Below are 23752 nucleotides of genomic sequence, written 5' to 3'. Positions count from 1 at the left end.
CATTTGAAAGTCAGTAAGAATCAATCTTAAAAAGTTAACACAAGTTATAAAAAAGCTGTTAACTATGTGAGGTAATGGATGTTAACTAAACTTACTATGGTAATCATTTTGTAATATACAAATCATTATGTTGTATTTTATGCAATGTTATGTGTGAATTATATCTCAATAAAACGGAAAAAAATTAATTAAAAATAAATAAAGACTTTTCTGGGTACCATGTGGGGAACACACCAAGGGAGCCCAGAGTGCTAAGATGATCAGTTAAAACTCTGATAACAGTCAGACAAGAAAGGTGGTTTAGATTAGAATGGAACCTCAGTTTCTTCATTTGTAAGAAAATAAACTAAAGAAAGCTGAGCACTGAAGAAATGATGCTTTTGAACTGTGGCATTGGAGAAGACTCTTAAGAGTCCCTTGGACTGCAAGGAGATCAAACCAATCAATCCTAAAGGAAATCAGTCCTGAATATTCATTGGAAGGACTGATGCTGAAGCTGAAACTGCAATACTTTGGCCACCTGATGTGAAGAACTGACGTATTGGAAAAGACCCTGATGCTGGGATAGATTGAAGGCAGGAAGAGAAGAGGATGACAGAGGATGAGATGGTTGGATGGCATCACTGACTCAATGGATATGAGTTTGAGCAAGTTCCAGGAGTTGGTGATGGACAGGGAAGTCTGGCATGCTACAGTCCATGGGGTCACAAAGAGTCGGACATGACTGAGCGACTGAACCGAACTGAAACTAACCTTACCTACATCAAAGTGTGGTAACAAGGAATCAAATGAAATTGTACATGCAACAGCACAAAAGCTGTATTACTTATCATTAGCAGCTTGTTTCTACCAAAGGGAATTATTATCCTGGAGCCTAAGATTACGTAAAGTCTCAATATTCTGTGCCTGCCAGTGGAAAGGAAAAAAGAAGGATCACTCTTGAGTTACCTGGGCTTCCCTGGTGGTTCAGACAGTACAGAACCTGCCTGCTAATGCAGGAGATGTAGGTTCGACCCCTGGGTCAGGAAGATCTCCTGGAGAAGGAATGGCTATCCAACCCAGTATTCTTGCCTGGAGAATTCCATGGACAGAGGAGCCTGGTAGGCTACAGTCCATAGGGTCCTAAAGAGTTGGACCCAACTGAGCAACTAGCACTTTTACTTTTCACTTCACTCTTGAGCTACCTATACTTGTAGGTAGGAATTCTACATCAGATCAGATCAGATCAGTCACTCATCATGTCCGACTCTTTGCGACCCCATGAATCACAGCACGCTAGGCCTCCCTGTCCATCACCAACTCCTGGAGTTCACTGAGACTCACGTCCATCGAGTCAGTGATGCCATCCAGCCATCTCATCCTCTGTCGTCCCCTTCTCCTCCTGCCCCCAATCCCTCCCAGCATCAGAGTCTTTTCCAATGAGTCAACTCTTCGCATGAGGTGGCCAAAGTACTGGAGTTTCAGCTTTAGCATCATTCCTTCCAAAGAAATCCCAGGGCTGATCTCCTTCAGAATGGACTGGCTGGATCTCCTTGCAGTCCAAGGGACTCTCAAGAGTCTTCTCCAACACCACAGTTCAAAAGCATCAATTCTTCGGCACTCAGCCTTCTTCACAGTCCAACTCTCACATCCATACATGACCACAGGAAAAACCATGGCCTTGACTAGACGAACCTTTGTTGGCAAAGTAGTGTCTCTGCTTTTGAATATGCTATCCAGGTTGGTCATAACTTTTCTTCCAAGGAGTAATCGTCTTTTAATTTCATGGCTGAAGTCACTATCTGCAGTGATTTTGGAGCCCAGAAAAATAAAGCCTGACACTGTTTCCACTGTTTCCCCATCTATTTCCCATGAAGTGATGGGACCGGATGCCATGATCTTTGTTTTCTGAATGTTGAGCTTTAAGCCAACTTTTTCACTCTCCACTTTCACTTTCATCAAGAGGCTTTTGAGTTCCTCTTCACTTTCTGCCATAAGGGTGGTGTCATCTGCATATCTGAGGTTATTGATATTTCTCCCGGCAATCTTGATTCCAGCTTGTGTTTCTTCCAGTCCAGCGTTTCTCATGATGTACTGTGCATAGAAGTTAAATAAGCAGGGTGACAATATACAGCCTTGACGTACTCATTTTCCTATTTGGAACCAGTCTGTTGTTCCATGTCCAGTTCTAACTGTTGCTTCCTGACCTGCATACAGATTTCTCAAGAGGCAGGTCAGGTGGTCTGGTATTCCCATCTCTTTCAGAATTTTCCACCGTTTATTGTGATCCACACAGTCAAAGGCTTTGGCATAGTCTATAAAGCAGAAATAGATGTTTTTCTGGAACTCTCTTGGTTTTTCCATGATCCAGCAGATGTTTGCAATTTGATCTCTGGTTCCTCTGCTTTTTCTAAAACCAGCTTGAACATCAGGAAGTTCATGGCTCACATATTGCTGAAGCCTGGCTTGGAGAATTTTGAGCATTACTTTACTAGCGTGTGAGATGAGTGCACTGTGCGGTAGTTTGAGCATTCTTTGGCATTGCCTTTCGTTGGGATTGGAATGAAAACTGACCTTTTCCAGTCCTGTGGCCACTGCTGAGTTTTCCACATTTGCTGGCATATTGAATGCAACACTTTCATAGCATCATCTCTCAGGATTTGGAATAGCTCAACTGGAATTCCATCACCTCCACTAGCTTTGTTTGTAGTGATGCTTTCCAAGGCCCACTTGACTTCACATTCCAGGATGTCTGGCTCTAGGTCAGTGATCACACCATCATGATTATCTGGGACGTGAAGATCTTTTTTGTACAGTTCTTCTGTGTATTCTTGCCATCTCTTCTTAATATCTTCTGCTTCTGTTAGGTCCATACCATTTCTGTCCTTTATCGAGCCCATCTTTGCATGAAATGTTCCCTTGGTATCTCTAATTTTCTTGAAGAGATCTCTAGTCTTTCCCATTTTGTTGTTTTCCTCTATTTCTTTGCATTGATCGCTGAGGAAGACTTTCTTATCTCTTCTTGCTATTCTTTGGAACTCTGCATTCAGATGTTTATATCTTTCCTTGCCTTCTTTGGTTTTCGCTTCTCTTCTTTTCACAGCTATTTGTAAGGCCTCCCCAGACAGCCATTTTGCTTTTTTGCATTTCTTTTCCATGGGGATGGTCTTGATCCCTGTCTCCTGTACAATGTTACAAACCTCGTTCCATAGTTCATCAGGCACTCTATCTATCAGATCTAGGCCCTTAAATCTATTTCTCACTTCCACTGTATAATCATAAGGGATTTGATTTAGGTCATACCTGAATGGTCTAGTGGTTTTCCCTACTTTCTTCAATTTAAGTCTGAATTTGGCAATAAGGAGTTCATGCTCTGAGCCACAGTCAGCTCCTGGTCTTTTTTCTGCTGACTGTATAGAGCTTCTCCATCTTTGGCTGCAAAGAATATAATCAATTTGATTTCGGTGTTGACCATCTGGTAATGTCCATGAATAGAGTCTTCTCTTGTGATGTTGGAAGAGGGTGTTTATTATGACCAGTGCATTTTCTTGGCAAAACTCTATTAGTCTTTGCCCTGCTTCATTCCATATTCCAAGGCCAAATTTGCCTGTTACTCCAGGTGTTTCTTGACTTCCTACTTTTGCATTCCAGTCCCCTATAATGAAAAGGACATCTTTTTTGGGTGTTAGTTCTAAAAGGTCTTATAGGTCTTCATAGAACCGTTCAACTTCAGCTTCTTCAGCGTTACTGGTTGGGGCATAGACTTGGATTACTGTGATATTGAATGGTTTGCCTTGGAAACGAACAGAGATCATTCTGTCGTTTTTGAGATTGCATCCGAGTACTGCATTCGGACTCTTTTGTTGACTGTGATGGCCACTCCATTTCTTCTGAGGGATTCCTGCCTGCAGTAGTAGATATAATGGTCATCTGAGTTAAATTCACCCATTCCAGTCCATTTCAGTTCGCTGATTCCTAGAATGTCGACATTCACTCTTGCCATCTCTTGTTTGACCACTTCCAATTTGCCTTGATTCATGGACCTGACATTCCAGGTTCCTATGCAATATTGCTCTTTACAGCATCGGACCTTGCTTCTATCACCAGTCACATCCACAGCTGGGTATTCTTTTTGCTTTGGCTCCATCCCTTCATTCTTTCTGGAGTTATTTCTCCACTGATCTCCAGTAGCATATTGGGCACCTACTGACCTGGGGAGTTCCTCTTTCAGTATCCTATCATTTTGCCTTTTCATACTGTTCATGGGGTTCTCAAGGCAAGAATACTGAAGTGGTTTGCCATTCCCTCCTCCAGTGGACCACATTCTGTCAGATGTCTCCACCATGATCCGCCCATCTTGGGTTGCCCCACGGGCATGGCTTAGTTTCATTGAGTTAGACAAGGCTGTGGTCCTAGTGTGATTAGATTGACTAGTTTTCTGTGAGTATGGTTTCAGTGTGTTTGCCCTCTGATGCCCTCTTGCAACACCTACCATCTTACTTGGGTTTCTCTTGGGCGTGGGGTATCTCTTCAGGGCTGCTCCAGCAAAGCGCAGCCATTGCTCCTTACCTTGGACGAGGGGTATCTCGTCACCGCCACCCTTCCTGACCTTCAACGTGGGATAGCTCCTCTAGGCCCTCCTGCACCCGTGCAGCCAGACCCATTAAAAGAAGGCAGGCTGCACAGAGGGCACAAGAAGTACAGAGAAGCTGGGCTCTGTTCTCCTCTACCCCTCCAGGGCCTGGTCTACCCTCACTCCTGGCTAAGAGTGTAACCAACACATCTCTCGCCCCAGCAACCTTAATTTCCTAGGGACTGACCTTCAGTCAGTCCTTAAGAGCCCTCTGTCTATCCCAAGCACAAGAGATCTCACTGCCCAAGCAAAATACAGCATAAAGAGGAGGGTGGGCCTGGATACATCTCACGAGGTTGTAAAAGACCAGGTTTTGTTCAAGTTCAAATAAACTAGGACTGATATTTTTAATTCACCCTTGCAGTATTCCAAGAACTACCTTTCACATTTAATATTTCTGCATCTAAAGATTTCAGTTGCTTATAATTTTAAGCTAGAATTCACAGAGAACTATTCTTGGGGGTTCCAAATCTGGCTTACCCAGATGTATTACGTTGGACCAGTCATTTAGCCTCCATCACCCCCTCATCTGCAAAATAGGAATGATATTTTGATTGTAACATATGAGACAGAATATGGGCATGGTACCTAAAACAATATCTGGCCCACATAATACATTTTTTTTCCATCCAGTACTTTTTTAAAAAAGTAATAGTCATTGAAGTTTTTATAGTTAAAATACATCGTCTTTTAAAAAAAGGCAAACTACCAGTCACAGTATAATATAAACAGCAGTTTACATCAAAGTTTATATTAATTTTGGGATTAGACTTTGTCACCTAGAATTTCAGAAATTCCCTCCATCACCAAAAAGTAATGATTCTAAACCTAATACAAATGTCCTAAAGACAGTTATCATATTGCAATGCTGTTCCAAAAAGGCAGTAAAGCTACTGCCTCAACAGCTCTTGTATGAGTTACAAAGATCTGGCTGCATGGCCCTCCTCAGTTCTACCACAGGATTCCCAAATTAGCTTCAGGGGTTTAGCCAGGGGGCTTTGGAGCTCAGCCTGGCACTGCCACCAAACTAACCCAGATGCCTAGAGGGAAGAAACAGCTATCACCAAAGATCAGATCAGATCAGTCGCTCAGTCGTGTCCGACTCTTTGCGACCCCATGAATCACAGCACACCAGGCCTCCCTGTCCATCACAAACTCCCAGAGTTCACTGAGACTCGTGTCCATCGAATCAGTGATGCCATCCAGCCATCTCATTCTCTGTCATCCCCTTCTCCTCCTGCCCCCAATCCCTCCCAGCATTAGAGTCTTTTCCAATGAGTCAACTCTTCGCATGAGGTGGCCAAAGTACTGGAGTTTCAGCTTTAGCATCATTCCTTCCAAAGAAATCCCAGGGCTGATCTCCTTCAGGATGGACTGGTTGGATCTCCCTGCAGTCCAAGGGACTCTCAAGAGTCTTCCCCAACACCACAGTTCACCAAAAGGCTTTATTAAATCACAAAGTGGCAATCATTCCAGTCAAAGCACCACAGCTGAATATTCTCAGGTCCTAGCTTGCACCAAATCATTTAAAAAAGCTTTGGGATGGGACTTCTCTGGCAGTTGAAGGGCCAAGACCCCACACTTCCACTGCAGGCAGCATGGGTTTGATCCCTAGTCAGGGAACTAACATTTCACATGCTGTGTGGCATGGCCAAAAAATAAATAAAAAGCGCTACATCTCCTAGACCTCCAACAGACTATTTTGTACAACATATATTAATTTACCAAAACATTTGATTCACATCTTTATATGCAGGGATTCTGCAAATATATGAATTCAGGATAAACACTCCAGCAATAAGGCTATTTTGCTAATCACAATTAAGCACATTTTTTTATTTCTCTCACTGGCTTCCAAGATAAAATTCTTTCTCTTGGGTGGGGATAATCCCTCAACAGATACATTTCTATTACTTAACTGATATTATTTGGTAAAAGGGTTCAGCAACCCAGGCTTGTGAAACATTAAGAATTAAAACCCTTTGATGGTTGCCCACTGCTGTCAGGATAAAGACCAAAACACTTTGCGTGGTTGCTGGATGTTGCCAACTTAGTCCCACCTCATCCTCTGCATGCTCCATCCACACTCGCCTTAATTTAGTTCTACAAAAGGGTCAAGTCCTTGCTTCCAGAAGTGACCTTCACTGTATTGGAATTCAATGACCCGCCATGGTTCCCCTAATTTCTAACATCTGCTGCTAAGTCGCTTCAGTCGTGTCCGACTCTGTGTGACCCCATAGATGGCAGCCCATCAGGCTCCCCCGTCCCTGGGATCCTCCAGGCAAGAATATTGGAGTGGGTTGCCATTTTCTTCTCCAATGCATGAAAGTGAAAGTGAAGTCGGTCAGTCGTGTCCGACTCCTAGTGACCCCATGGACTGCAGCCCACCAGGCTCCTCCATCCATGGGATTTTCCAGGCAAGCGTACTGGAGTGGGTTGCCATTGCCTTCTCCAAATTTCTAACATCTAACATGGCCAATTTCTAACATCTTCAAGGCTTCAGGTCTCTGTATAAGCATTACTTCTTTAAGGAAGCCTCCTCTGATTCTCTTGAAATTAAACTTGGACACCTAGAATATAGTGCAGTCCACCCCCAAAGTAAATCTCCATGTAATTACTTCCTTCCAGGTGTGGCTTTCCTACTCATCTGTTCATTTCAGAAAGAGGGATGACAGTTGCCCTGGCTCACTTAGCATATAGAAGGCAAGCAGTGAAGGTACCATATGGATCTCAAGTATAAAATACTATCTTGTACATTACAATTAAAAGTAGTATGAAAAGAAAGTGAGTTATCAGAACATCTCTCAATAATAAATGAATGGTTTCCCTGGTGGCTCAGACAATAAAGAACCTGTCTGCAGTGGAGGAGCCTTGAGTTGGATCCCTGGGTTGGGAAGATCCCCTGGAGAAGGGAATGGCTACGCATCCAGTATTCTTGCCTGGAGTATTACATGGACAGAGGAGTCTAGCGGGCTACAGTCCAGGGGGTCGTAAAGAGTCGGACATGAGTGAGCAACTAACACTTTCACACTTTCTTTCACTTTCTATTAAGAATTGTATTTTAAGAAAGACCCTATACCTCAGGCAGCCTCAAAGGAACAGCAGAGGCAAGAATTTGGATATCTACACATTTTACAAGCTCAGACAAGTCACTTCATTCTGGGCTTTAACTTTTCATCTTTAATATGAAGAGATTAAACAAGAAAATATTTTATTCTCTACCTTACTTATAATTGTCATTATAAGAGCTAAAAACTAATCCTGAATCTCTCCTATAAAATGAGACTTCAAATACACTTGTGCAAATGTGAAACACACGATCATGGAGTAGCTAGCAGGAATGACAACAAAACTGCGAAGTATTATCCTAGAAAAACATTCAACTTGACAATGTAAGTGTAAATAAAGTATTGATACTACATTTTTTAACACACAACTTATATAAACAAAAAATATTTAAATTATCTTCTAAGCAAGGCAAGAAATCACAAAACCTGAATTTTGTCAGATCTGCCTATTTCATCAAAATTGCCATTTTTATTCTACTCCTCAAACTCCATGAATTCTACTTGTTCTCCTCACCTCATTTCAAAAGTCACTTCTGATTACTCCCATCCCTCTGTAAACACTGTTTCCTTAACATTTTGTGTATAATTTGTTCCATGTTATCCTCTACTTAGAACCAACTCAGAATGTTAGAAATAGATAACATTTACTCCAACCCTTTAATTTTGCAGATTAGCAAACCAAGAATTAAAAAGGCTCAATGACTGGTCCACTGATACACAGCTAGTTAGTAGCACAGCCAAGACTTGTCCACAGGCTGCTTTGTAATTATTCTGTGGTCATTCGTGTGATTCTACAACATTCGCCTTCCTATTAGAGGCTAACACCCTGCCACCTTCTTTGGACCCTGCAAAATGTCTCAGTTACCATCTATGGGGCACCTACTCTGTTTTTCATAATTTCTCATTTCAACCTCTCAAAAACCCAAGGAGACAGATTTCTTTAACTTCATTTTATAGCGATACAAGTGAGGCTTAAGATGCTAAACTACCCCCAAGCTAGTAAATCCTGACACCAGGATTTGAGCCCAGGTCTGTCTGATTCCACAGCCTATGATCTTCACCACCAAACAGGAGCTTGTCTATTGTGGACACCAACCAAGTCCCACACAATCACTTTCTGATAGTGGCAGCCTGATTAGATCTGACATAAGGGAGAAGTTATTTTGTTTTGTAACCATGGAGGCGAGGCTCAATCAGCAGTTTATTTCATTCATTCATTATTTATTACCACCTACCAAGTACCAGAATTGCCAACATTCGCTGGATCATCAAAAAAGCAAGAGAGTTCCAGAAAAACATATATTTCTGTTTTATTGACTATGTCAAAGCCTTTGACTGTGTGGATCACAATAAACTGTGGAAATTCTGAAAGAGATGGGAATACCAGAGCATCTGACCTCCAACAGTTAGAACTAGACATGGAACAACAGACTGGTTCCAAATAGGAAAAGGAGTACGTCAAGGCTGTATATTGTCACCCTGCTTATTTAACTTATATGCAGAGTACATTATGAGAAACGCTGGGCTGGAAGAAGCACAAGCTGGAATCAAGATTGCCGGGAGAAATATCAATAACCTCAGATAAGCAGATGACACCACCCTTATGGCAGAAAGTGAAGAGGAACTAAAAAGCCTCTTGATGAAGGTGAAAGAGGAGAGTGAAAAAGTTGGCTTAAAACTCAACATTCAGAAAACGAAGATCATGGCATCTGGTCCCATCACTTCATGGGAAATAGAAGGGGAAACAGTGGAAACAGTGTCAGACTGTATTTTTCTGGGCTCCAAAATCACTGCAGATGGTGAGTGCAGCCATGAAATTAAAAGACACTTACTCCTTGGAAGGAAAGTTATGACCAACCGAGATAGCATATTCAAAAGCAGAGACATTACTTTGCCAACAAAGGCCCGTTTAGTCAAGGCCATGGTTTTTCCTGTGGTCATGTATGGATGTGAGAGTTGGACTGTGAAGAAGGCTGAGTGCTGAAGAATTGATGCTTTTGAACTATGGTGTTGGAGAAGACTCTTGAGAGTCCCTTGGACTGCAAGGAGATCCAACCAGTCCATTCTGAAGGAGATCAGCCCTGGGATTTCTTTGGAAGGAAGGATGCTGAAGCTGAAACTCCAGTACTTTGGCCACCTCATGCGAAGAGTTGACTCATTGGAAAAGACTCTGATGCTGAGAGGGATTGAGGGCAAGAGGAGAAGGGGATGACAGAGGATGAGATGGCTGGATGGCATCACTGACTCGATGGACGTGAGTCTGAGCGAACTCCAGGAGTTGGTGATGGACAGGGAGGCCTGGCATGCTGCAATTCACGGGGTCACAAAGAGTCGGACACAACTGAGCGACTGAACTGAACTGAACTGAACCAATTATCAGATGTCACTAATGGTAAAGAACCCGTCTACCAATGCAAGAGACCTAAGAAATGCAGGTTCAATCCTTGGATTGGGAAGATCCACTGGAAGAGGGCATGGAAACCTATTCCAGTATTCTTGCCAGGAGAATCCCATGGACAGAGAAATGTGGTGGGCTACAGTCCATGAGCTCGCACAGAGGTGGACACGACTGAAGCAACTTAGCAGCACCAGCACCATGTACCAGAGTTTCCCTGGTGGCTTAGCGGTAAAGAATTCACCTGCCAATGCAGGAGACACAGGAAACACAAGTTCAATCCCTGGGTCAGAAAGATCCCCTGGAGAAAGAAATGGCAACCCACTCCAGTATTTTTGCCTGGGAAATGCCATGGACAGACAAGCCTGGTGGACTACAGTCCATGGGTCACAAAAAGTTGAATGTACCTTAGCAAGTAAACAACAACCATGTACTAGGCACTATTCAGAGAGCTCATATGCTCTTAGTGTTCAGGAAACGGTAGCTTTGATTTTTAACTAGGTCACTGACAACAGCTCCATTCAAGACAATTTACTTTCAATTTTGATGGTTTTGAATCCCAGGGTTAAATTATGCTACAGCTTTGTATAGGGCCAATAACACCCTTCTAAGCCTTTGACTTCCTTGGCTGAGCTTCCTGTCCTGATGAGGCGGGCTCTGTAGAAACCATACTGATGTTATCACAAAAAGAGAGAGAGGTAAGTAACTCTAAAATGACTGTTACATTAATATAAATTAGCTCTATACTCAACCCAACCCCCTACCCCAAGAATTGGATGCTTCTTCAGAAACAGAATTTACTACCCCTTGGGTTTATGTCATCGGTTTCAAAGGACCATACCCGCAACCAGCACTACTGACAAAAGCAAGTAGTAATTTCTTTTTTGTTTTTTTTCTTTTTGGCCACACTGCACAGCATGCAGAATGTCCCTAATGAGGGATAGAACTGGTGCCTTCTGCAGTAGAAGCGCAGTCTTAACCACTGGACCACTAGGGAAGCGTGCAAATGGTAATTTCAACTGCTGTCCTGAAAAGGGTTAAAACCTTTCTTCAAAATTAAGACAGTAATTTAATTTTTTCAAGGAGATCCAACCAGTCCATTCTGAAGGAGATCAGCCCTGGGATTTCTTTGGAAGGAATGATGCTAAAGCTGAAACTCCAGTACTTTGGCCACCTCATGCGAAGAGTTGACTCATTGGAAAAGACTCTGACGCTGGGAGGGATTGGGTGCAGGAGGAGAAGGGGACAACAGAGGATGAGATGGCTGGATGGCATCACTGACTCGATGGACGTGAGTCTCAGTGAACTCCGGGAGTTGGTGATGGACAGGGAGGCCTGGCGTGCTGCGATTCATGGGGTCGCAGAGAGTTGGACACGACTGAGCGACTGATCTGATCTGATACTCCAATGTCTTTTTTGTCTAAACTAAACAATTCTTTTCAAAGAAATTAGAACATCAAAGCAAAACTCAGGAGTTTGGCCTGGCAGTCTCAAGACCATTCCTTAGGGCATAGACCTGAAGCAACTCTAGAAGGTTCAGTGAGAGGCCCTGTGCATGGGCCCAGAGCCAAGGAAGATGTCAGGGCCACAAGGAAATTCTGCTCCTCTGCCCCCATACCCTCTCCCCCAGCTCTTCTGTTTAATGCCGTGTTTACTTTTCATCTTCGTAGTCCCATGGGTTAAAGGGCAAGCCACAGGCAGAGAGAAACCACAGCAAGCCCTAGCCTGTTAGAGGTAAAATGGGAGTCTTCCCAAACCACTTTAAGGCTGAGCAGAGCCCACTGTCACTGCTTCAAGTCAGACAATTAAAGAGGTCAGTGTTCTAGTCTGACAGGTCTTGAATGTGGATTTTTGAAAAATCAGATTCTCCCTCCAGACATACCTGATAGTGTTCCCTTTTCAATGCCATAAGTGTACATTTAACTGGATCTACAAGAAACCACAAATCTTGCTTCCTCTCATTTACATATTCATCCAACAAATATTTATCTATTTGCCTGCTCAGTCAGTGCCAGGTCTGTGTGGGGATTCAAAAGGGAATAAAATATACAAAAATCCCTGACATTGTGGAGCTTACATTCTAGTCAGGGGAGACCAAAACTATAAACAAGATATATAATTATACATGAGGCAGAGATAAATGCTGAGAAAATCAATAAAACAGAGAAGCAAGACAGGAAGGTTTGTTTGTGTGCATGTTTGTTTCAAGTAAGGACCTAACCCTAACCCTAAGAAGTGAACAGTGTAGATATCTGGGAGAAAAACATTACAAGCAACGAAAACAGCACATGCAAAGGCCCTGAGACAGAGTGTGTCTGGTATGGGAAAGGGAAGGCAGGTCAAGTAGCTAGAGTAGAGTAAGCAGGCCAGAAAATAGAGGGTGAAGTCAAAGAGGTAACAGGCAAGGGAGTCATGGGCTGGTTAAGGCTTTATGGATCATTATAAGGATTGGGGGTTTTACGCTGAGAAAGACAGGAACAAGAGTGTTTTAATTAGAGAAATGACAGCATCTGACTTAGGTTTTATCAGGGCCATTCTGGCTACTGGGTGGAGACTCCTGGAGAGGGGCAGAGGGGAGCACTGCTCCCCGCCCTGCAATCTTGGGCAGACCACCCAAGCTCTCTGTACCTGGCTGTCCTCATCTTTAGAGGGGCTTGGAAAGGATTATTTCTAAGCCCCAATCTAATCCTAAACTACATGATTCTGAGTTGATTTCCTTTGTCTTTTCTACAGTTACAATTCATATCAACTGCAAACTTGATCTTTCCCTCAAGCTTTAACAGAAGTGGAACCAAGTTGAAGAATTCCATTTGACAACATATACGGCCATGCCCATGCCACACACCCAGGTTACAAAGATGGGAAGACTCAATCCTGCTCTAGGGAAGTCTGGAGAGGAAGAAAGTAAATTCTCAGGAGGCAGCAGGAGAAAGACTCTAAGAGAAATAAAGGGAGGAAGCAATCAACCACCTGCCAGGAAGAGCCACGTGAAACTTCAGCAGAGAAGGTGATGATGGAGTTAAACAGGGGGCCACTGGAAAGAAGGAAAAGGAGGGGATGCTAGAGAAAAGACCAGTACTAAAGGAACAGGGCATGAGAGCACAGGGTGTGCTCTGGAAAACATAAGGAGTCTTGTAGGAGCACAGTGAGGTTCATGGGAGAAGTGAAGGAAAATAGCTAAAAAGTAGGCTGGGCTACGTTGTGAGTAACCAGACATCCCCTGCCAAGGATAATGGAACAGCAGATATTTTAAATAAAAGAAAGGAAAACACAGATCTGTATTTTAGAAGGTACCAATCATAATGGACGAACAATTTGAGAGAAAGATACTGAAACCAGGAAAACCAACTGGAATACATCTGTAATAATCCAGGTGAGATGATGATTTGGAAATAGAGAAGAACATGCCAATTGCAGGGCTTGACCTATAGACCTAGTTAGCCAATCTCTATTGTAGAGCTAAGATTGGTGTTTACATGTTAAAATGATGGAGAAAAGTCAAAGGAATGATAAAACATCATGATACATTGGAAATTATATGAAATTCCAATGTCTGTGTCCATAAATAAAGTTTCCTGGAACTCAGGGAAAATAAAGAAAATACCAATTGCTGCTGCTCCTGCTAAGTCGTTTTAGTCATGTCCGACTCTGTGCGACCCCATAGATGGAAGCCCACCAGGCTCCCCCATCCCTGGGATTCTTCAGGCAAGAACACCGGAGTGGGTTGCCGTTTCCTTCTCCAATGCAGGAGAGTGAAAAGTGAAAGGGAAGTCGCTCAGTCGGGTCCGACTCTTAACGACCCCATGGACTGCAGCCTACCAGGCTCCTCCATCCGTGGCATTTTCCAGGCAAGAGTACTGGAGTGGGGTGCCATTGCCTTCTCTGAAATACCAATTGAGATCTGCTAAAAGTAAGACACCATGAGATTGGTGTGAGTCGGCTGGAGGAGGTAAGCAAAAGGAAGTTGAGTATGCCTGAGGATCCTAACTTGGCAACTGGTGCCACTTACTGACATGTGAAATACAGGAGTTAGGGGCTGGGGACCACAGAGAAATTGTATGCTGGGATTGGGACTTAGTTTTTTGGTTTTATTGTTGTTGTTTTCTTCTGTTTTTCAGCCCTCTCCAGGGGCATGTCACGTCTTCCCAGATGGCACAGTGGTAAATAATCTGCCTGCCAAAACAGGAAATGCAAAGAGACACAGGCTCAATCCCTGGGTTGGGAAGATGCCCTGGAGTAGGAAATGGCAACCCACTCCAGTATTCTTGCCTGGAAAATTCCATGGACAGAGGAGCCTGGCGGGCTACAGTCCATGAAACTGCAAAGGGTCTGACACGACTGAGCGACTGCACGCATACCAGGGGCATCTGGTATCTTAGTTCTCCAAACAGGGATGGAACCCACACCCTTTGCAATGGAAGCAGGAAGTCTCAACCACTGGACCGCCATGGGGCTTAGCTTTAACAGAAAAACTGACAGAATAGCCAGGTAATTGCTGGAAATAAGGAGACAGACGCATGAAACTGGGAGTTAGGTGACCACTGTGACCGAAAAATATGAGCCATTGAATGATGGAGGAGTGGAGGGAAACATGGAAGCTGGAAAACGACCTACACAGAAAAGCACTGAGAAGGAAACCTGAAGAGATCGGGCAGGAAGTGGGGGAAACCAGGACAAAGTAGTTCCAGGAAACCAAGGTAATAAAACGTGGGAGAGAGTAAGGCACCAGAGAGAGGACACTTAAGATGCTGACTGAAAACAAGCTCGGAATTTTGCACTTCGCACCTTCTCTGGCACCCGCCCATCTGGGGTGACGGTGCAGTGGGCGTGGGAGCCCGCCCGCTGCAGGCCGAGGAGTTTGCCAGAGGTGAGAAGAAAAGAGCCAATCGCTGAACACCACTAGCCCCGAAGGACGACGTTGTTATGAAAGATTCTGTACCATCGGGAAAGTTTTATTCAACACTCTGGAGGCTTAAGGTGTGAGAAATAGGAACCAAGATCTGTTGGTGATCTTCTGGCAGTAGAAAGGAGATTTCTTAGTTAACACCTGGGTCTCATGGGACCACTAATCCTGAAACTAGCAGCAGGCTGTATTTAAGAAAGGCTAGTTGCTTCCGACAAGTGCTGAGGACAATAGATTCACTCACACGTCACCCAACTCCCAGTTAGGCTTCTCACCTCCGACTGTTCTCACACTAGCAAACCTAGTCTTTCTCCCAGAGCAGCTTTATACTAATCCGTAGGGACTACATCTTCATTCAAAGCATAGTATGGGGAAAAGAAAGAAGTGAAAGTGTTAGTGGCTCAGTCCTGTTAAACTCTTTGCGACCTCTTGCACTGTAGCCCGGCCAGGCTTCTCTGTCCAGGGAATACTCCAGGCAAGAATACTGGAATACTGGAGTGGGTTGCCACTCCCCACTCCAGGGGATCTTCCCCATCCAGGGGTCGAACTTGGATCTCCTCCATTGCAGGCAGATTCTTTACAGTTTGAGACAGGAGAGAAGCCCACAAAGCATAGTATAAAGTGTAATAAATAAACCATAGCCCCAACCAGCTGGGATGATGCTGGAAAGCCATAATCTGGCACCATTCAGACAGGAAAAGGCTTTACCAGTAATACCAGCTGGGTCCCAAAACACGGGGACCAAGCCCCTCAGTGTCAGCAGAAGCTGCCTAACTGCTCCTCTATTTGCACTCTGAGAAACAAAAAGGAGCTGAAGGAGGAAATGTCTTTAAACCTAAAATTATTCTTAATTTCCAATACAGACTGCTTGAAAAAAAAAAAATTGAAAGCCAACAGAATAGCAGATTTTTTTTTTTTTACTGTGCGCCTATGGTCCTTTCTCCTTTACCCTCTGAAAAAAATCAACCCAACCCCCAAAATGATCATTTTTCTTGGCCTAATTTCCCTATTTTTGTGATTTATAATTGGAAACAGACTGCTTTTTCCTGGCTTCAGGGAACAGGATCTTCAGGGTCATAAGAGTTGCCAACTACAGAATCTCAACCTTAGCAAAATTTCTTTTGCAAACCTCTTACCTATGTAACTACTAGAAATATATATTAATCCCCCCCAAAAAATTTAAATTTAAATGCCTTATATTATGCAAAAGTGAATTTTCCCCTGACAAATTAGACACTCCCCCCTCTCTCCTAGCCCCCCTATTCAATGAAGCTAAGTGGAAGCCTGCTTTGTGTTCAGTTATTTCCCATCTGAACATCATCAAAGCCTTATCTAACAAGGTATCTATATAGGATACTTTCTGGAAGTGTTTTTTTTTTTTAATTTGGTAGAACTGCTTCTACGGGAAATCTCCCTGTTTGCCCACACACTGAATAAAATTAAAACCTTCAATATCTTAGACAGCAGCCATTCTAGAAATGAAATAAAGAGGCCACAAACTGAAAAAAGCATATGTACCCCCCAAAATATGAAATGTATCAAGTAGGTCATCATTCTCCTGGCTCTTGTGTCAAAAACATGATGCATCCAATGGCTGCACAGCTTTGTACTGGATGATTATGATGGATTCAAAACAAAGCAGCTGCTATGGATTTTTTCATGATTCAGAGGGCACATTATAAACATACAGCAAGTAGCTGTGTTGTTGTTGTTTAGTCATTAAGTCTTTTCTGACTCTTTGTGACGCCATGGACTATAGCTTGCAGGCTCCTCTGTCTGTGGGATTCACTAGGCAAGACTACTGGAATGGGTTGCCATTTCCTTTTCCAGGGGATCTCTCCGACCCAGGGAGAGATCTCTGTGCATCTCCTGCACTGGCTCTTTACCACTGAGCCACCCAGGAAGCCCTAACTATCTCTATAAAGACACAAAAATAAGAAACTAAGAGGACTGTCTGCTCAGAAAGGATTTGACAAATAGAGACCAACAATAGTAAACATACCCATTTGGAAGATCAGAAACTTCTCCCACACATATAGGGAAGACCTTACATGCAGTGATGCAAAATGTATGTAATGAGTCAATGGTGCTTTCCCTCAAAGTTGAATTTCATTTGCCAGTCAATTGCACAAAATGTAATATAGTAAAATGAGATATTTATTCTTTATGGACACTCAGAAGGAGAGTTTTGTGTTTGAGTACATTTTGTTTTAAAGAAAAATACCAGAAAAGAGATAACTCAAAACAACACAGGGGAGTATCACACAAAAGTATTTAGGGTACCACATGAACACAAGGTCTTGAGATTGGAATCTAAATATTTCACCTCAAATAACCTTCCAAATATTAAAAAAAAAAAAAAAGCAACATTCTATTCCAGCAATCCTCATGCAGTTAATTATAAAATGAAATTTGCAAATAGCCACCAGTGTATTTTTGCATCCAATGAACAATTTCATATGTCAAAACACATAAATCACTAAAAATGCTAATGGAATTATACTCCCAAAAGGGAATCTTTTCACACACCAAATGGAATTAAGTATTCATCAAGTTTCCATTAATAAAATAGTATAATCAGAATTAAAAAACAGAAACCCTAAGTTCTGCTAGGCTGTCCACCTGGTCCACTTGGTGTTCTTACCCATCACTGGTGCTTAGTCATCACATCTGTAAACTCCAGACCTTTTCCCAGGGCAATCTGATCACAGGAGAGCTCAAGGACTAGTATCTGTAAAGATTGTTTTCTAAAGATCATTTTTTTTCAGGGACTAATCAACTTAAATGTGTTTTTACAAATGGTCCATCGGCAAATTCAAACAAAAAGCTGACCTTCAGCCTGTACCAGGGAAATGAATTATGAGCTTGGAAGCACAAACAAGCAGGTGCTTCTTCCTTCTTCTGCAAAAAGTACCCAACCCTGAAGTCCCCTTTCTCCCAGAGCCCAGTGTCCAAGAATTAAGGGAAAGTATATGCCTCTGGATCACCATCCTTTTTCTTAAAGTGAAGACAGAGCTGACACTTCAGACTAGATTCTAAATTATTACTGTGGCAACAATTTAAAATTAAATCTTAAAAATGAACTTTGTCAGGCTAAAGGAATCACCAGCACTAGCAACAGACTTAACCTTTTTTTTTCTATAATTAATTATCTTAAGCAGGAACTAACAAAATAGCCTAAGGATGTGCTTCTGGAGACCATGTTTCAGACCTTGGGGGATAATCTCAATTTTAAATATGGTCTCCATCCCTTATACCTTTAGTTGTCAGCCTACTAAGTCTTGTTGTTTGACCTAGAAAACTGAAGAATAAAACATGCAGAAGAAGGTCCAAATGAGAGGGGCCCCATGCAGAAAATTTAAGAATGGTGCTTCAAACATTAAATACTGCACGTCTTGGTGGAGAAATAAAAACAATTTCCTCCTAAAAGAAAGCAAGAGGCTCGAAAATCTGTGCTAAATCTTAAAACTTTGCAAACAGAGAAAATAAATCTCAATGTCAGTTAACAAACAAATGTGCTATTTCAAAAGAAATAAAACAAGAAATCTAGAAATGGACAGAGCCCAGGAAATGGACCTAAATCCTTTTTTGTAAGGCACTTCGAAGCTGTGATTTATTTCAGCTTGACTAAAAACCGAAAAATCAGCAATAGCTTGTGCTTTATGAAACGCTACAAAAAGACAACGCTGTCATTCCAAGTGTTACTCTGAAGATGTGGAAGCCTCAAATGCCCTAGATTCACTCTTTTATATTCCAAACTATCCATGTTCCTAAAGACAATACAAGATTGCTCTTAAGTTAAAGACCCCCAAATCACTATCTAACTTGAATCATGCAAAGTTCAAAATGTAGTTAACATTTTAAGTTTCAAAATTTCAAAAGAAGTTTAAAAATATAAGCAAAACGCTCCAGTGGAGAGACTGAAACAGAGATAAAATCATTTATAAAATAACTGTTGAATTAAAAGAAAAAAAAAGGAGAAAAGCCAGAGTGTCCTCATTAACTAATGAACCTGACAATTATAATTAGTTTTTGTCCAACAGCAATGAGGGAAGAAAAAAATACAGTTTCAAAATGGATTATCAAGAACAGGGGTAATTTAAAATGACCACGGATCAAATTCATCCAGGAAAAATATTACAGCAATGTTGATACTTACCAGTGATCCTCTAAATGTTAACGGTTCTACCTGTTATGCTTAAAATGTAAAGTCAGAAATTTCCACAAATTTATGATCCTGGGAAGTTGGTCAACAGTTAGGTATTAAAGAGTCTGCAGAGATCACCTTCTTAGTACTCAAAGGACATTTGAGTTCTCTGTGTGCTTAGGCCCAGAGCAGGCCCTCAGAAAAGCAAGAATCACTTGACTTTTACAAGATATAATCAAGTTTGCATGCAAAAAGAAAGATTAATTCCTTTGAATCTTCAAAAGAATGGGACAATACTTCTCTTTAAGCAAACCAATTTTGTTAATAATGGTGGTTAAAAAAAAACAAACAAACAGGCTTTCCTAAACCTTAGGAAGCATTAAGGCATCCTGCTATCAGAGGACTGGCTAACTCCAACACCAGTAACCTTAAGCCTATTAGGGACTTGGGAGTTGCTACAAGTTTGCTGAATAAGTAAACTAAAAGACCATGGAAAACTAGACTAAATAAAATGCTACTCTGAAGTGTAACTGCAGTACTGAGATTTAGAAAGAAAGGACTAAGTTTGAAAGTTACTTTAAAATAAAATCCACTTGACCCTAACTTGGTAAATGAAATAAAGTACCTGATACTCAAGAAGCAAGAAAGGAAACTGACCTACAAAATTGCAGAGATGAAAAACTTTTTTAAAAAGTTAGTGTAACTGCTTTTCCAAGCATGTTAATTCCTAAATATTGCTTATATATTTATCTGTAGACACACTGCATCTATACTAAACAAACATGTTATTTCTGAACTATTATCATACTAAAATATAAGCCTCTGAAGAATGTTCTGGAATAGAAACTCAATTTAACAATTCCTTATTGTCTTGCACTCAGATGTTAATGAAGAATGATAATGACAGGATTGTGAGAACACCAGCCTTCCTGAGAACAAATTCACTATATCCACTCTTCTACAAAAGACAAATGAGCTTCATTACAAAAGAACTCACAATGTATCTCTCTGGACTCCCAGTTCCCCTAGATAGTTTAAAATATTATTCAAAGTACACAAAATTATTTTACATATGCCTCTTAATGAAAACAAATGGAAATAAACTGTGTGTGTATTTAATATCTGTCCATACACCACAGAGTTCTAGACATATATCCAATACATAGGCCCTGTCCTCAAAGTTATTCTTACACTCATCAGTTGAAATTAAACCCAGTTCTCCAAAGTCAAGTCAGAAAGCAAGTTGGTTATTTTGCTAGATAAAGCCACAACATTTTCCATTCCTGAAATGTATGCTGAATACTCTAAAAAAAACTGGTTTAGGTGCCTAACAGACATCAATACATAGTGTGCTATGCTCCCCCTATTGGCTAATACTCAAAATAACAATGAATTCCCCAGGGGTTGCCTTTGAAGTGCTGGGGTTCAAAAGTAAGTTGGTGATTTTTATGTTTAAAAACATGAGCTGGGTCAACAGTTGTTAAGCAAAGGTGCCATGTAATGGTCAGATTCCATCAAAACAGGAAAAATTAAAGTTGACAAATGACAAAGAGAAACTGAAGGGCTGAAAACATGCTGAAGCCTTGAAAACACTAAACAATGCAGAATTGAAGCCAAAAGCAGAGAACATCAAGAAACAGAGCAACATCCTTTAACTGACACAATGGCATGAAATCAATTTCATTTTAATAGCCCTTAAGGGGGTAAGAATTATTTCCCTGCCTCCTGTGCCAACCCCAAGCTGTTTCCTAAGGAAGCCAAGTAACCCTGACCAACAATGTCTAGAGAATTAATATGAGAAGTGAAGTTTAAAGATCTAAATTAATTAATATAAATCAGAGTTCTATTTATAATTACTTGGAGCCAGTTTCAGAGAAGCTGAAATTTGGCACCCCCATGGGTAGATCACCTAAATTAATCACGGATACCTGATTTGTGTTTCAAGAGATGTGTGTTCAACTCAGTGGGAAGTTGAAGGATGGGAAAAGCTGCCCAGACTCACCGCACACAAATCTGACTGCACTTGCTGCTCTCTGCTGAGTGGCTAAGCTTGCTCTGGAATCAGACAGAACTAACAGTTGTGTAATAGCCTGGGCAAGTAACTAACTTCTAGTGTCTTATCTGCAAATTAGGGCTATTAATAGTGTTTTTTCCAGAGAGTTGGTGTAACGATTAAGTGTCCATAAGGCATTTAGGAGAGTGTCTGGCACAGAGTTTGGGCCCAATAAACGTTAGCTTTTATTATTTCCGGAAAGAAAGTAGCTAATTTCACACTGGAGTACCTGTTTGCAACCTAAAGTACTATTCCAGGAAAATTAAAAGGTCTTGACATGTGCTTTGCTACTTGTGGGAGACTTATCTCCTCCCAAACCGATTGCTTATTTCTCTTGGAAGGGATGCAGAGTTCAGAAAAAGTCTGGTTCCCCATCTTAGTCTGTCATTCCTACCATCCCTTACCCTCCACGCTCCGGTCCAGTCTCCACTGGGCTCAGGACAAGCACAGCTAATAGCGGTGCACAGGCACTGTTCTAGTACTTTACATATTTTAAATCATTCAATCCTCACAGTAACATTGAGGCCAATACTATTATTATTCCCATTTCACAGCTAAGGAAATAGAGTGATTTTCTTCTCTCAGCTCTTTTTGGTAGACACTAAATCCATTAAGTTCTATTCGGTCAAGGTGGGAGCCAGTATTGGTGGCTCAGATGGTAAAGAAACTGCCTGCCAAGCAGGAAATCCAGGTCGGGAAGATCCCCTGGAGAAGGGAATGGCAACCCACTCCAGTATTCTTGCCTGGAGAATCCCATGGACAGAGGAGCCTGGAGAGCTAGCCACAGTCCATTACAGTCCATGGGGTCGCAGAGTCGGTCATGAATGAGCAACTAACACACACACACTGTCAAGGTAATTCAAGTTTGACAAGCTGGTTCCCTACACTAAATGATTCTGGGAAGTGAAGCAAATGCCCTAATAAGAACAAGACTGCAAGAAGATTCTCCTAGCAACAGTCCAAGAGTTTCCAGATTATTCTAACCAAATGAACATGCTAAGGGAAGCCTTCAAAATAAACCGGGAAAGGTGGCTAGCAAGTTAAAGCTGGAGGGAGGATTCTCTGCGGGACTCTGGGCTGCAGCGCTCGGCGCCGCCCGCAGTGCACCCTGAGGGCGCGGCCCGCGGGGAGTGAAACTCCTGTTGGTGCGCCAGTGCCGGGGCCGCAGCCTCTGCAATGGCAATTGAGTATAAACCCACAACAAATCTTTCCCACCGACGGTGTCACGCGCCTGGTGGGAAGTGGCCAGCGCGCCCCGCGGAGGTCAGAAGAAACCGCGGAAAGGAAGAGTGAGGGCAGGCGCGGAGCAGATGTCCTCCCCAGCACACCGCATCGCCCGGAGCGCTGCCCACCCGGGACGGCCGCTCCCCTGTGCACCTCACAGCGTAAACACCAACCGACCAACGCCGCCCCCAAGAAGCCCAGGGGTCCGGGCGGCCGGAGCGATCCCGGCCGGGAAACAGGCGCGGAACCTAGCGCAACGCCTACAGCCCCCGCGCAGCCTGGAGAGCCCTCGGCCGGCACGGGTGCTGGGCTAGCCTGGCGGCCAAAGGCGTCCCGGCGCGGGCTGCAGCGCCGCTAGGCTGAGCCCGCACGTACCTCGGAGGCAGTGTGTCAAACGGAGATCCACCCGCCACAAGTTGCAGGAAAGCAGAGCAAAGTTTCCCCGCCCAGCGCCCGGCGGCCGCGAGCTCCGGCAGCTGCTGCGCCGCGGCGCAACTACGCCATCCCGACCCGCCGGGGACTTTCTCCTCCTGCAGGGAGCTCAGGGAATAGCGCAGGGAAAGTGGCCGGGCACGAGAGCCGCCGACTTCCCTCCCTCACTCACTAGGAAGAGGAAAGCGCCACTCGGCGTCCCCGAAACCCTCGATTACCCCCATCGGGCCGACCCAGCGCACTCGCTCCCCCTCACACACGCGGGCGGGGATGGGCAGGACGCCACAGCAATCAGCGCGCGGGGGGAAGGGCGCTCCTCCTCCGCGGTCCCCACCGGAGCTCCGGGCCGCCGAGAAACTCCTCCTCCCGCCGCCCGCCTCCCCTCTCTCCTCCCCCTTTTCCTCTCGTGCTGATGGATGAACCCCGAGCGCGGCCGGAGCCTGAGTTTCCCTTCGGACCGAGGAGGGAGGGAGAGGAAAGGAGTACCGGGAACGGCTGGGGTGCTGCGCGCCCAGGTTGGGGCGATCGGCCGTGAGGGAGGGGGTCCCAGTCCTCAGAGAAGAGCCACATTGAGGCAGGGAGCAGGGAGCAGGGGTGGAACGTGGACGGGAGCTGCAGGGATTCCCATGCTCCAACTAGGTGTTTCCAACTTTTCAGAGCTCTCTGGAAGAGTTGGGTTATTTGGTTCCCTCCGTCTTGATATAAAAATTCTAAAACCTCCGGTAAACCTCTTGCCTACACCCTAGCAAAGGCCCCCACGCGCACATTCTGTCCTTGCTTGTTTTTCCCACCTGCAGTCCTGCTTGCTATATATCAAGATGCTTTCTAATGGTGGGTCTTGCCTCCTCCTAACAGCTGAAAGTGCATAACGCAGCCAATACCCCCTGCTCACTAGATAAATTAATACAAAGGAGCTTG

General features: G+C 43.3%; 1 protein-coding gene across 3 annotated transcripts in view; it reads right to left on the bottom strand.

Moving 5' to 3' along the window:
* Positions 1–23076, bottom strand: part of TGFBR3 (transforming growth factor beta receptor 3) — a 209549-nt gene extending 186473 nt beyond the window's left edge. For all 3 annotated transcript variants that reach the window (XM_019957070.2, XM_019957069.2, XM_019957071.2), the window contains exon 1: positions 22778–23076. The gene's annotated coding sequence lies outside the window, so the exon portion shown is untranslated. The remainder of the gene's footprint in view (positions 1–22777) is intronic.
* Positions 23077–23752: the final 676 nt, after the last annotated feature.

This window comes from Bos indicus, chromosome 3 (genome assembly GCF_029378745.1).
Source record: "Bos indicus isolate NIAB-ARS_2022 breed Sahiwal x Tharparkar chromosome 3, NIAB-ARS_B.indTharparkar_mat_pri_1.0, whole genome shotgun sequence".
Taxonomy (NCBI): Eukaryota; Metazoa; Chordata; class Mammalia; order Artiodactyla; family Bovidae; genus Bos; species Bos indicus.
Note: the sequence above shows the minus strand (reverse complement) of the source record. Positions and strands in the feature narration are given on the sequence as shown.